The sequence below is a fragment of the Dendrobates tinctorius genome, unplaced genomic scaffold (assembly GCF_039654945.1).
Source record: "Dendrobates tinctorius isolate UK_male_01 unplaced genomic scaffold, ASM3965494v1 ptg000009l, whole genome shotgun sequence".
Classification (NCBI taxonomy): Eukaryota; Metazoa; Chordata; class Amphibia; order Anura; family Dendrobatidae; genus Dendrobates; species Dendrobates tinctorius.
Genome location: NW_027361677.1, coordinates 485,001 through 501,189, shown reverse-complemented (window position 1 = coordinate 501,189; position 16,189 = coordinate 485,001).

Genomic DNA, 16,189 nt, shown 5'->3' with positions numbered 1-16,189 from the left:
GGCATCTGTTTTTCCCAACATGTTCTGTCTTTTCACAGATTAGACTATAATTGGTACGTGTTAAGTGGTGTTCCGAAAGTCCATTGGGCTCCAGAGCATATTTTTGCCCTGGGCCCACAACTGCATGTTTATCAGATGTATGGGTCCTTTTAGCATTCTAGATCCTATGAAAAATGTTTTCCCCTATGTAATAATGTCTTCAATCCTGGGCACCCTCCTGTAATAGCGTCCCCATACTGTGCCACTTGTAGTAGTAATGTCACCCTTCCTTGGCCTTTTCCTGGTATAATATCCTCAATTCTGGCCTGTTTCAGGTATAATGTCCCCCATCCTTGACCCCTTCCTGGTATAATGTCCCACATTCTAGGCCCCTTCCCGGTATAATGTCCATCATTTTAGGCCCCTTTCCATTATAATGTCCCACATTCTAGGCCCCTTCCCGTTATAATGTCCCACATTCTATGTACAGCACCATAGAATCAATGGTGCTATATAAATAAATAATAATAATTTTAGGCCCCTTCCCGGTATAATATTCCACATCCTGGGCTGCTTCCAGGTAAAATGTCATCCATTCTTGGCCTCTTCCAGTAATAATGTACCTTTCAGTAATGATGTCCCCCATTCTGGTATAATGTCCTCTGTCCTTGGCCCGTTACAGTAATAGTGTCCTTGTTTTCCATTCTACTCCAACAAATGTAAAAAAATAAATGATTCTTCTTACTTTCCGCCACTCCCACGACGTGCAACATCTTCTTCTATAGCAGGCACAGGAGCCAGCAAATGACTACAGTGTGCGAGCAATGGGCAACGTATTATGTCTGCCATGTGCCGCCCGTAACTAGCACGCTGACGTCAGTTGCCGGTTTCAGATTGCGCCGCAGTGTGTATTGCATTGCGGGGACCCGGCGGGTCTTTGCGCCACAATATATCTCAGCTGAATGTGGGTCGTTGGATGCACAACCACCTGATATAGCTGCTGGCGTTGGCGGACCTCCCTCCAGCACGGGCTAGTCCCGGTTGCACCCTCTGCGACTGCGATCGTTACACCCCTGCACGTGTTCGATGTGGCTCTACACATGTCCCTGTTTTTCTTGCAGACCAAGCATCTGCAAAAAAAAATAAAAACTTTAACCACATGGACGGGCGTGGGACAGTTTTTTTTGGGGGGTAAAGAAATAGACTTTTTTTCTAGTCCTGAAACCCCTTTAAATTAGCCAATGTGTCTACTGTAGGTTGACTTTTAGTTCTAATGCATGATACGCGAGTTTAAAGTTTTCAGGTGGGATCACATTACAGGACTGCCCAACGGACACGCTCTTCTGATTTGCACAGTAGACTGTACGCCTGAACGGAAAGTGTTTATAGTAACATACATTCGCTCTCGTAAATCATCACATCTGTTTCCCCATACGCAAATGGAAATAATAAAAGAGTTTTTTTCTCACCTAGGGTCAATAGATTTATGGTACCAGCACTAAAACCTTGAAGTTTAAAGAAAAAAAAATGAGAAAAGACACAAAAAGCAGATGCATTCTCACTTTTCTCCTTTACATCGGTGGAAATCCCATTTCTATCGGAATATCCAACCATGCGTTGAACACAGATGAAGTTTCCAGGCTGGCAACCGAAAGGTTAAATATTCTCGGCATATAAATTAAACCCTATTACCAGATTTTGATCACGTTTGCCCTGAGATTGGTTCCATGTGTGATAATGTTCTTCTGGAGCTTTGGGAAAAGGAAAGAGCATTCAATCGCCGAGCCTTTGATCACTTGGTAACTCCATTAACGACATTTGATTGTTTGCTCTTCTCGTTTGATACCTGTACGCTTTGTATGTTGAGCGTTTGTTAAAGTCTTATTGACCTTTTGTCGAAACTGATGGGAACCAAAAACCTTCTCCAATACACAATTCGTAATCAATAAGTTACCAATAACCTGTGCAGGAAATTAAACTTCAAAGTAATTAGATGTTAGAAAGTGACGGCTTAATGAAGTGTTCTTCAGTAGGAGTTGGCAAAGTAAATAAACTTATCTACGACTTTCCATTGACCAAGTGTAAAAGTGGGATCTAAAGTGTGACCATAAACAATGGGACTTCCTAATTCTCCAGTCACTAGCACCAAAATCACTGAACAGTTACCATTTAAAATTACTGAATGGGTGCGTGAAATGACACATGGCCTCCTAGGTCTTCTGTCAAGGCTACTATTTAGTTCCGACAGGTAAATAATTGTCTACTTTGGATTTCACAGTCGTCGTTGATTTACCTGTGGGCTTCATTAGTCTGGTTTCCATTAGACCTATCATGAAGTTCCAGCTTTTTAACATTTTTCAAAATTTTACAAGGATTTAAGAAAAACACTGATCCGATGATTTGGTCCAATTGGCGTCAAGAAGCCATTTTTCCCCTAATATGGGGCAATTAGTATCTGCCTTCCTGTGGATCGACATGTCAGGTTGTAGGTTGGACTCGCGTCTTCTTTCAACTTTAAAACTATGAATATAAACTATGAAAAGAGATTAAAATGAAAATGGTCAAAAAATAAAAGATATGTATATAAAAGAAAAAATAGGATCAATGAGGGTGATCTATGAGTGGAACAGGTGGCCACGAGAGGTGGTGAGTTCTCCTTCAATGGAAGTCTTCAGAGGCTGGATAGACATCTGCCTGGGATGATTTAGTGAATCCGGCATTGAGCAGGGGGTTGGACCAGATGACCCAGGAGGTCCCTTCCAACTCTAACATTCTATGATTCTAGGATTCTAAGATATATAAGTAAATAAATCAAACAGGAAAGGGTTGGCATTCTATTCTCCTCAATTCGATATTTTTATTATGAGTACATGTGCAAAATTGACAGTAAAAACTTCAAACCATCTGGTGAGGGTGAGTAATAAACTTTTTGCAGTTTTTTTTTAAGACAAGGATTTTCTGAAAGGGGACAATTTCCTTAACCCATCTATGGATATGTAATGATTAATAAAGGTCAGTTAGTGAAGTTCGGTTCAGGCAAATAAACAAATTCCCCAGAAGTAGGTCCCACCACATGGCAAAAGTAGAGGCTATAGAGTGGCACATGATGACCCTCTAAAGTCCTCTTATAGCTCCGTGTGGCCTGATACATCACAAAACAAGAGGTTGTCTAATGTATGCCACTACTTTGAGTTCTCCAGAACAGAACGCTCACTCTCCTACATTTTTTTAACATTTCACCTAACTTAATCATCTTTTTATTACCAAATGGGAATAAAAATAATTTCTCAAGATAAAGAAACAAAAGCCCCGATTCATCAAAAAGTGAAAATCTTGCAACTTTCCAACATTTGGCAATTTTACCACAGTTTTAGCCAGCTCTGAACGACTTTTTGAAAAGTGGGTGGAGCTTTACCAGAAGGAGGCGTGACTAAGTGCAATTCAGTAAATTCATAATTTACACCACAATTATGGCAGAGATGTACTCCAGTCCTTGACTGTACATGTTAGTTTGTAGCGTGGCGCCCCTGCGGGTCCAGTCACCACAGAGGTACTGCATCTCATCCAGAGGTGTGGTATCTCACCCAGAGGTGTGGTATCTCACGACCAGGTAAGATGGGGGCACCTCACCACACTCTTAACACTGCACTCAACACACACTAGCTAGTCAGGGCACCTGGGTGTACCCTTTGGGAGGATGGCCTCATCCCAGACTGGCTAGGAAAGGGCATGGGGAGCTAGTGGGGAAGGTAGGAAAAGGGGAGGAGCTTAGAAAGTGGAGTGATGTAGAGCAGCCTATGGGAACAGCGAGTGGGCGGAGCTAGGAGAAAGAGTGGGAGATTTGAAGACAGTTGAGAGGAGTTCCCTCAGGGGAGAGCAGGTGGAAGGATGCGCTTGGAGCAGCTCCTGTCAGGAGGAGCTGCCGGATAGATTGGCTTGGAGGAAAGCTCCTGGGAGGAAAGAGTGGAATTTCTAGAGTCCCACGCTGATAGCCATCAGATGGGGAAAGAAATTAGGTCGCAGAAGGGTCTCAGCCCCTAGCCGAGCGAAGTGAACAACGAACTTAACTAGCAAGCTGACAGCTGAGGTTGCTCAATGGGCCACAGCGAATCCCACAGTTACCTTCCCAGAAAGGCAGCCACATAGGATCAAGAAGCCGCCTGAGTGACGAATTCTGACAGGATCCGCTGCAGCTAGCCTGGGACACTGACTGTGAAGGTGCTGGGTAGGAGAGTGGAAACCAGCACAGTGAGACAGCCTAGGAAGGAATATACTGACAGGGAGTGTTGGAGGGGTGTACTCATCTACCCGGGAGTTTACTGGACCCCTGACCTGAAGGACTCAGCACCGAAGTGGGCATCTGTGTGCACCAGACAGTGAGTAAAGCCCTTTTGAACTGCATTCAACTGAGCCCTTGTCTCCTTTCTACAACCAGCACTCAGCACTGCTACATCCTCCACTCCGCTTGACAACATCACACATGAAACCACACTCAGGCTATGTGCCCACGTAGCATTTTTCAAGCGTTTTTTCCTGAGCAGAAACGCATGCCCTTGCCAGGGAAAACGCATGCGCTTTTTGAGACACGTTTTTGACGTGATTGTCAAGCGTTTTGACATGCGTCTTCCTATGCGTTTTTGCAATTGCAGTGTATGTATGCGGAATCGCGCGCGTTTCCGCACAATTAATGAACATGCTGCGTTTTTTTCCGCTAAGCGTTTCTGCAGTGGAAAAAAACGCACCATTAGCACAACATGTGCGTTTTCCATTCTATTACATTAGATGCTTTTCTTAAGCATTTCCGCAGCAGAAACGCTTGTCTAAAAGCGCTGCGGAAATGCTTAAAAAACACAACGTGGGCACACAGCCTCCACAGACCTGGGACTATTGCTCTACCGGTGGTACATCATTGGCCAAGTCCGTGCCTTTGATCTGGTCTTGAGCCCGCATTTATCCCTGCACATGACAGCTAATCTGATCCTTTAACAGCTGAGGGGGGTGGATCCACAATGAACCAGCAGCTGTTAACAAGTTAAATGCCGTTGTAAATCTCTTACAGCGCCATTACACATGCGTTGGCAGGAAGTCCGTCACAAAACTCGCCTATGGGAGCCCCTGTCATGTGATTGTGGGGTGCTGATTATTATTATTATTATTATTATTATTATTATTATTATTATTATTATTATTATTTATTGTTATAGCGCCATTTATTCCATGGCGCTTTACATGTGAGGAGGGGTATACATAAAAACAAGTACAATAATCTTAAACAATACAAGTCATAACTGGTACAGGAGGAGAGAGGACCCTGCCCGCGAGGGCTCACAATCTTCAAGGGATGGGTGATAATACAGTAGGCGAGGGTAGAGCTGGTCGTGCAGCGGTTTGGTCGATCGGTGGTTACTGCAGGTTATAGGCTTGTCGGAAGAGGTGGGTCTTCAGGCTCTTTTTGAAGATCTTTGCTGATGGGTTTTCATGACAGCTGGGGTCTGCACAAGACCCTCGTGCCTGTCATTCAGACATGATGATTTCTGCTGCACATGGCACAAACTATCTCCTGAGGAGACTATTGAAATCAGTAAAAAGTTAAAAAAATATTATAAAAAAACACAAGTTCAAATCACCTCCTTTTGTCCCTTTTAAAATAGAACAATTAAAAAAAATACACATATTTGGTATCGCCGAGTTCAGAAATGCCCGATCTATCAAAATATAAAGTAAAATAAATCCAATTAGTAAACTGCGTAACAAAAAAAAAAATCAAAATTCCAGAATTTCGGGGGTTTTTTGTCCACCGCATCATATCTACCCCAAAATTATATCAATAAAAACGTCAGCTCGGGGCGCAAAAAATAAACCCTCACCTAGACCCAGATCCTCCTGAAAAATGAAGACGCTATTGGTCTCGGAAAGGGACGAAAAAAGCAAAAAAAAAAATTTCTTACAAATTTCAGATTTTTTCTTTCAACACTTAAATAAAAAGAACCTATACATGTTTGGTATCTAAATACTTGCATAATGGCAGGTCAGTTTTACCATTTAGTGAAAATAGTAAATAAAGAACCCAAAAAGCCTTTGTGAATTTGCACAATCAAGCCCTCACACGGCCATATTAAAGGAAAATTAAAAAAAGTTAGGGCTCTTGGAAGAAAGGGAGAAAAAAACGAAAATGAAAAATGGAAAATGGTCTGAGGGTGAAAGGGGTTAAAAAACATTAAAAAATGGTAGAGACATAAAGCTCTCATGCAAAATCTGTACAATGTCTAATCTTGGTCTCTTTCTGAGTCACATGGATCACCGGAGCTCATCGGGAACAATTCATGATCAGACTTTTTCTATAAAAAATAAAGAACTCATGCAGTTAGAATATTGCAGCAATACGATAAGGCCACGGTCACACGGTCAGTATTTTCCATCAGTATTTGCAAGCCAAACCCAGGAGTGGGTGATAAATACAGAAGTGGTGACGTATTTCTGTTATACTTTTCCTCTGATTGTTCTTCTCCTGGTTTTGGCTTCCAAATACTGATGTAAAATACTGACCAAATACTGAACTTGAAAATTGTCAATTTCAAAATTAGTTTTGATTTTTTTAAGCTTGTCTTATTTCATAACGGAAGACGTGATGCCCAAAAAGTTATTGCCAACATTAAAGTTTGATCAGTGGGACCCCTACCAGTCCCAAGAATGGGGTCCACGAATGAGTTTGGCCACGAACGAGTGTCACTGCTCCTTAAAAGAGATAGTCATATGAAGCTCTTGGCTTTTTTTGGCCAGTCCCATAGAGGACAATTGGCGCAGGAGCGCTACCACGCTATTCTGACTGGGCCTTCTTGGAATTCGGTAACGTCATTTTAACAAAAAAGCAATCAGAAATCGTAGATTGGTTTGGAAATGTTTAATATTCACCGTTATCAGTCACATTTTTCGAAATATAATAACTAATTATTACTTGTTGGCGCCTCTACCGCTCTGGTGCCAGCTCTTCACTGCTCCCTGCCGGTGTTGGCTTCCACGGATGAACCCAGTCTACAACGAGTCGAATGCCTACCGTCTACCTCTGAGACCAGTGATTAGCTGCAGCGGTCATGTGTTGTTGTCCAAAGCAAAGATATATTCTGCTTCTGCCTAAAACTCTTTAATGAGTAAAAGTAGTGGAGAATTCTGCATTTTTTTGGATTGGTTTAACCATTTGTATGAAATTCCTTAATACATTATTTTTATGGACCCACATTATGTATTTTCCATACAGAATAAAGGCTGGTTTCCAAAACTAATGGGTTTTAACAAAGATGTGATGTACTGTAATCCCAGCTAACAGTTTACTGATATCCCTGAAGTAGGTTTTAATTGTTCACTAATGTAGTAAACTAGTAGTCAATAACTCGCTGTACTTAACTTCCCAACTGTCCCCAGAGGCTAATTGTTCCTTCCTGTTGATTAATTTGCAATTCTCCCCACCTCCCCTTCCACTATTCATCCTCATGCCTTTTAGATTAAAGGTTTCCTCTCTGCAGGCATTTATATCAAGAGTCAGATGAGGATGGTATACAAAGAGAGCATAAAAACTCAGATGTATCACCGGACTGATATGATAAACTAGACCTCTAAAGCCTTTTAGCTATGACCTGTACGGCCATCAGCTTTTCTGACCCACCCCACTCCCATACACATGGTTGATTGCAGGTGTTCTGTATGGGGAGAGGAGACTAAGCTAGAGGGTCTATCTCCCAAGAGAACCAAGGCATCGAACATGTTGAAATTAGAGTTGAGCGACTTTAGTCAGATCGGGTTTCATGAAGCAAAATTTGTTTTAGATGAAACTGGTCCGACTAGGGCAAAAAAAGTTGGGGTTTCGTCCGAAACCTGACCCCAATGCAAGTCAATGGGAAATAAAAGTCGGCATCGAGCGGATGACATTCTATGTATGTAGTATGTATGTTTGTGTTTTTTTGGAAATCATTTTGTATCCAAATCCAGCTTTAAACTTCTCCACAACAGTATCACAGACCTGCCTGTTGTGTTCCTTGGTCTTCATGATGCTCTCTGTGCTTGAAACAGAACCCTGAAACTATCACAGAGCAGGTGCATTTATATGGAGACTTGATTACACACAGGTGGATTATAGTTATCATCATTAGTCATTTAGGACAACATTGGATCATTCAGAGATCCACAATGAACTGCTGGAGTGAGTTTGCTGCACTGAAAGTAAAGGGGTCAAATGATATTGCACGCCCCACCTTTCAGTTTTTGACTTTCCACGAAAATGTAAAATAACCAATAAATTTTGTTCAACTTCACAATTGTGTCCCACTTGTTGTTGATTCTTCACCAAAAATTTACTTTTGCTATCTTTAAGTTTGAAGCATGATATGTGGGAAAAGGTTGAAAAGGTCCTGGGGGACGAATACTTTCGCAAGGCACTGTATATTAAAAGTTAGGTCTTAATCTCCTTCCTGTTACTACTTTGATATGATTTCCTCTGTTCGAGCACCGAAATAAGGATTGGGCAGATGGATTTCAGCATGTCTAATCATTTTGTTCTCAGGGGAAGTAACCCACACTGGAATTGTCTGGTAGCATTAGCTCCTTCATTCGTACTATACCCATATGTGCTGTTGAACTAGCATGTATCAGTAAGGAAAGGAGAGATGATGTACAGTATGTGTATGGGCGTCATAATAAATTTTCAATAACTAGGGCGAACCTGTTCTAGGAGAAACTGAATTTGCCACAAATTTTACAAAACCCTTAGATACTGACTGATCACAAAAAAATTGTAATTCTCTTCATACAAAATAGCAGCCAGCTGGATGTGTTTGCAGAATTGTTTTGTGGAAAAAATAAACTTAACCGCTCACCTGTCTTGCTGCCATAAACTCCCAATTCCCAGTTCTTCTAGCATTCGATCTTCTGTGCTTCTTCTTTCAGCCCCTGCATCATCTTCACTAGGTGCTTGGGTATCAGTGGCCTCGTCAGGTTATTAGATGTGTATTGGATGTTCCTTATTATGTTTTTAGGGTATTTTGAGACCTCAAAACATAATGAAAATGAGGCACAAAAAAGAAACCTCACTTGGCCCACCGATGCATCCCCTGGCAAGTTCTCCTCACGTCTTCTCAAGCTCTTCTATCATTTCCACTCAGCCAGGATGCTACTAGCGTTGAGTAGGCCTCAGACATCACAACCTGAGTCACCTGTGGCCTTGCTAGCTTTTTAGGTTCATGTCACAACTCCACGCCGCGCCTTGTGATGTCTGAAGCCTTCTCGGTTTCAGAAGCCCCAAGTGAAAATGTCGGTAGAACTGAAGAAGACATGCAGAGAGCAAGGGAGCAAAAGGTGGAACTGGTGAAGGTTTTACTTACTTTTTTCATTCCATGATTTTTTTTTTTCTCTTGGGTCTACAAAGACCACAGAGCTTTACAAGGAACATTCAATTTGCATTCAATAACTTTTCCTGACTTTGGCCAGGAAATTTGATTTGCATTGCACTGCCAAATTCGAATTTTGCCAGTTTCACTCATCACTAATTAGTAGAGATGAAAAAAAAGGAAATGTACCTTTATGCAGCCAGGGGAGCGCTCATGACCCATGATGGCTTTTTCGAGCATTGACATAGCAGAAAGCAAGAGCAGAATAAAGTCCTTCATGTTTTAATAGTTTTTATAGTTGACCAAATCTCGTCTCATCTCATCCCTTGGACCCCACCGGAGATTAAGTGGAATTTGCTAACTTCTGACCATAAATTATATGGTTTGCCCAAGCAAGAGGAGCAGTTGTTCGAGTTCAGCAAGAGATTTTAGGATCATTTTCAAAAATTCAAGAACCTTTTTAAATGCTACGGAAAATCCCAGTAATTAGAGATGAAGAGAGAGATTTCAGTTTTCACAGTTCAACAGAACAGATGACCCTATGATCCTGCTTACATTTCTGGCACATTTAATGCTATTAAAGCATCTATAGTTGGTCTTAAGGGCACAAAAGTGGAATTAAATGAATATAATCGTTATGGTGTCAATGGAGGCACAAAAAATAGGTGCGTTGGGCATCATCTGACAAAAGGGTCAAATAAAATCCCCTACTTACGATCGGTATTGCACATTAATTTCTTCCCATATAAACCTAAAACATAGATATCTAGCACAATTTTGGAAGCCAAATTGAGGTCGTCACTGCACATTTGCATATTTATAATCATTCTTGGCAGGAGTTTCTATGCAGGGATTAGATCTTGCTCGTGTGATTCAAACAACTCGTGTAATTATCCTGCAACATCTCTCCAGAAAGACGCGGGGACCCGCAAACAAAATGTCAGTAATAAGGTCTATGGAAGAACAAACAACTATGACCAAATGTTTTAATGCATAGTAAATTGTGTAAAGGTAAAGTATATGGGATATCCTAAAATGGCACCAGGCTTATGTTCACGTGACTGGATGGGGTGTCCTGCCCATCCTCCACTACGGTAATTTTCAGTCTGTATACCGACGTGTTATTATATAGGGTATAGAGTTAGTATCAGTTGATTAAAGGGGACAAAAGTGGGTCGCCCTCACACCCAGGGCTGTGGGGTACTCGGTACCGGGCCCGATGAGCTTCTATGGGAGATGTCACGGCAGCTGTGACCTGGCCCGTGGCCCTGGGCGCCCATTGTAAAAGGGGTTGTTTCAGTGTGCTTATGCTGATGAAAGTTTATAAGTGATTCGTGACGCCATCTGTGGTGTTCGGCAATGAAGATGTAAGCCGACGCTGCAGACAGATCCTCTGGGACAGATGGTGTGGGGCAGCAGTGATGTTATAGCCCTCCACAGGCAGGGCTGTAGTCCCAGGGCAGAGTAGGTGATGTGATACGTAGATGGTGTAGTGTCAGGCGCAAGGGATGCAGCAGTGCTGGGCAGTTTGGCGCAGGAATAAGTGGAGGACACTAGGGCATGTAGTTCCAAAGCTTTACTCACAGTCTGTTGTACAAACAGGTGCCTGCCTCCGTGCCGTGTCCTCCGGGTCAGGGACTCAGTCAACCTCCAGGCCAGATGGAATACTCCCTTCCAACACTCCGCCAACATGTGCCTTTCTAAATGTCTCCTCTTACAGTGCCTTTAAATGAAGTACTCCTAGTACTGAGTTACACTGGAGTTCCTCCTGTCCGATGTTCTTATGAACTCTACTTGTACGGCAGACAGCTGTAGCCTGCTTCGGGGACTTCTTGCTACTAAGTCCTGGCTCATTATCCAGTTGCTGTTGTGCCCCCAAGCCTTGTGTGGGAATAAAGTGGTCACTACTTCTATTCCTCCGGTGTCTGCTGCAGGACCATTAGTATCCATACAACCTTGGGGACCGGGCCCCGGCCTTGCTCTTGGAACTTCTAGGAAGGGTTCTCTTCTAACCCACATCCTCTGTTCCCTTTTACTCCTCACGTTCCGTACTAATCTTTCTTTCTATGGAGAATCAGGCTTTCAGTCTATGTTGCACTCTCTCTCTTCCTTTCCCGCACCAGCAGACCCAGGTCACTGGGATCTGCTGCAGCACTTCCATCCATCTATCCCTCCAGGGATCTTCTTGTCTCCAACTCTCTAACCAACTGACCTCCCATCCTAAACTCTTCCCGCTCTTTTGTGCGAACTAAACTCCACCCATCTCCCAGCACATATTGTGTTCCAAGCAAGGAGCCACCAATGGGTGCTTTGCTATACTCCAAGCAGGGAGCCGCCGAATGTGCTTTGCTACACTACTTTGTGGTGTGGGGTGCAGGTGTTGGAGCGTGGTCAGGAGTCTCCACCTAACCTAGATGGTGGGATACCACACCCCAGAAGGAGGTGCAGTACCTCTGTGGCGACTGAGCCTCAGGGGCGCCACATACCCCCCTGTTAAACACAGCACATCCGCGGGCTGCAAGGCAAACACAGTTGACAATACAGGAACATACAAATTTTTATATTGCATAATAAACATATCTTATACTTAGCTTCCCAATGTGGGAGGCACTGTTTCTTGAATGTTACAAACAATTTAACTGTCTATCTATATTGAAAGTTATGCTACCTAATTTAAAGTGCTATAGAAGCAAATTCACTATCAGAACACATTTTCTAGCAACACATTTCTTTTCTGTTATCTGTTACACTTTCTACTTCCTTAATGAGTGACAACCGTCAACACCTGGTTCGTCACCTGCATACTTTTATTCAATTCTCACATCTTTATTCACGTAGTGTAAAACATTCTCTATATTTCTTTCTCAATCGAACCCTATAAAATCTGTCATTAATACTGTTACTACACATTATCACTTCCTAGTTTCTTGTTCAAAAATACTAAGCATTATTAATAAATGCAAAGAGTAGACATTGGATTGGCCATCATGTCTGGAAATGTCCTTATAACGAGGTAGTCCTTTTTCCAAGGTGAGGTTCCTATGTAAAACCAAGGGAAAGCACCTAAAGAGGTGCAAACTATGTACATTATCAGTTCCGGATCACTCAGCGTCCATGATCTACACAGTTCAAAGGTAATAGAAGAATGCTGCCAATAAAACTGGGCAACAACGGGATCAACAAATAAACATCATAATCAAAAATAGAAAAAAAATAGAAAAGCTGGAAACTTGCTAATACCCTCCTGGGCAACAAAAGTTAGTTCAAATCAACATTAGGGCTAGTTATCCCCTCCTGGGTTTCTGGAAGCTGGTTGCTTGGGCTGCTTCCAGGGGAGATGCTCTGGGTGTCCACCAGATGCGATTGCAGTGGTTGAAGATGCTGCCTGAGGTACAGCAGGGGTGGTGACTTGTACCCAGGGATGCTGGATTGGTACAGATTGGCTTACGGGCGTGGGTACCAACACAGTCTTGGTGATCACGGTGGGAGGTACCGGGGAGGTGCCGTACCTCCGTGGCGACAGAGCCTCAGGGCCGGCACAAAAGTCTCCACTGACAACTAATAAGTGGCATATGGGTCTGTTACAAAATGGCTTAAAGCCTTTTAAAGGGCAATTAAATTTGACACCGATTGGTAAAAACTGACACACTGATGAAAATCGGATCAAAATCACTGATGAAACCCGGACTATTTTTTGAGTGCCAGAAAAATCACTGACAATGGAATGAGACCATATGTGAAACATGTCAAGATGGCTACCCTTAGCTTGCACCTGTTCACATTTGTCCTGTATTTAGAATTGATGGTTATTCTTTTAATATTTATGTATAGACTCACTGACCGAGCACTCCACCCGTAAGCCCATGGTGGTTTTAATCACTGCAGAATCCTACCTACACAAAGAAATGAAGGCTATCGGCCCAGGAGACAAATCACATTAGGTTAGGTTCCCAGCAAAGAGGATCGCCTTGTCGTGGCTGCTGGGCACACATGAATTGACCAATTTATGTGCTAAGTATCTTTGATATTTACTATTTTTAGAGCAGTAATTCAATTCCAATTTCATATTTCATGTTTGCATGCCATAGCACTACAGAGTGCTACTTTATTTGTTACTTACATATGGAGGTGGCTACTCTTAGTATGCACCTGTTCACTGGAAGTGACAGTCATTTTTTTTATGTATGTATACATGTAGGTCCTCTGACCAAGCACTCCACTGATCAGCCTCTAGCAATTTTAATCACAGCATGATCCTACCTACCCATATATATGTAGGCCATCAGCCCAGGAGACGAATCACATTAGGATAGGTTCCCAGCAAAGAGGATAACCTTGTCATGGCTGCTGGGCACACATAAATTGGCCAATTTATGCACTAAGTATCTTTGTTTTTTCATATTTTCTAGAGCAGTAATGCAATTCCAATTTGATATATTTCATGTTTGCAGGCTATAGCGCTACAGAGTGATACTTTATTTGTTAGTTATAAAGGGAATGTGTCATCAGAAAAGGCCTATTGTTTAAACCAATTTTTTTATACTTTTTTTTTTTTTTACTTGGTGGTATTTTTTTCAAATTTCCATATCACTATACTAATAAAGAAAAAAAAAAGCTGGACTCTTACAATTTTCACACTAGCCACTAAGCCAAATATAAGTCTCATACTTCCTGTCCTGATTTTTCAGCAGCCATCATTATCATTACAGACAGGATTACAATGACAGTTAACACAGTTAACAACTCTAAGTACAACAGATAACACCATTCATTATAGATGGAGGTCACAACTCACTTAATTATAAATTAAAAATTAAAAAAAAAACAGTAACATAAAAAGTTGATTTACGCAATACATTATTTTCTGATGACACATTCGCAACAGTGGAATGACAAATTGGAACAACACTCCTCGAAAACGGAGGGGGGGAGAACGGAAATGGTTAATATCCTGGCGTAGACGCTGCGACTGAATATTTGTATGACAGTGGATGTTACATTACAATATCCCAACTTGCAATTGTCATTTTTCTTTTCTACGCAATATGGGTGCACAGAAACAAAGGGCTGACTGTACAGGGTTGCACGTCCTCCAAACTTTTCTGTTGACACTGTGAAAATAAATAGCGCTTTTTTTTGTGTAGCGGTGCCTTCAATATATCAAACATGGGCTTCATTGTGATTCTTCAAGATGGATTTCTGCAGAAAACTCGCATTCCTTGCCTATGCTAACAAAACACATAGGTGTATCAGCACGCTTGTCCTAAATTACTTCTAGGTGAGCTCCTCTATCAGTATGAGCAGGGAATGTACGGCGTGCTGGTCCAGGAGGTTTCGTGCAGGTCAGGACTTTTTTTTTCCCCCTTTGTTGACTCTCGAATTTGCCTTTTATAGCAGATTTTGCTTTACTAAGGCTTTATATATAGAATTTAGCACATTCTTCACTTGATTTGTATCTATTTATGCTCATAAGGATACAGAGGTGTCACTAGGAGGGACTATCGGAGCACGTGCCTCCGCCGCTGGGTGCTATGGGGGGGCTAACAAGTCACTTTGCTGCCGCTGGGTGCTATGGGGGGGCTTACAAGTCACTTTTCTGCCTCTGGGTGCTATGGGGGGGCTAACAAGTCACTTTTCTGCCGCTGGGTGCTATGGGAGGCTAACAAGTCACATTGCTGCCGCTGGGTGCTATGGGGGGGCTAACAAGTCACTTTGCTGCCGCTGGGTGCTATGGGGGGGCTAACAAGTCACTTTGCTGCCGCTTGGTGCTATGGGGGGGCTAACAAGTCACTTTGCTGCCGCAGGGTGCTATGGGGGGGCTAACAAGTCACTTTGCTGCCGCTGGGTGCTATGGGGGGGCTAACAAGTCACTTTTCTGCCGCTGGGTGCTATGGGGGGCTTACAAGTCACTTTTCTGCCGCTGGGTGCTATGGGGGGGATAACAAGTCACTTTTCTGCCGCTGGGTGCTATGGGGGGGCTTACAAGTCACTTTTCTGCCTCTGGGTGCTATGGGGGGGCTAACAAGTCACTTTTCTGCCGCTGGGTGCTATGGGGGGCTATCAAGTGACTTTGCTGCCGCTGGGTGCTATGGGGGGGCTAACAAGTCACTTTTCTGCCGCTGGGTGCTATGAGGGGGCTTACAAGTCACTTTTCTGCCGCTGGGTGCTATGGGGGGGCTAACAAGTCACTTTGCTGCCGCTGGGTGCTATGGGGGGCTAACAAGTCACTTTGCTGCCGCTGGGTGCTATGGGGGGGCTAACAAGTGACTTTTCTGCCGCTGGGTGCTATGTGGGGGCTAATAAGTCACTTTGGCTATAGGATATAGGACTAGGATAGTAAACTGAACCTTTGCCCCGGGTGAAGGAATTTCTAGCTACCGCACGTAGCGTATAAGCTCATATGACCATGTCTGTCGCCTACTGTTATGGCAAGGCTTGAAATAGCTTTTTGCACTACAGATATTTTAGCATTCTGCGTTACAGCGGTTTTATTACATACTGTACTGCACCAGTAGAGGAAAAGATGACTATGACATATATTAGTCCAGTAATAACTAAAACATATTGTATGATGACGAGGCTCCGTGCAGCAAGAACAGAAAGCAGCACATGTCGCTGGCGGAAGCCATATATTACATGTATATACTGTGCTCAGCTATAAGGCCGGATTATGCGGAGAGTTATTTCATTATTAGTTCTACCGTTTATACAGCTGAAGTTCTCATACATTCTGCCAGGTCTTATTACTAATAATCATTAATATTCAGCCTTGGCTCATACATTTATTTTTTGTTGAGAAATGCTTTGGGATTTTTCAATACTTGTGAATGGGA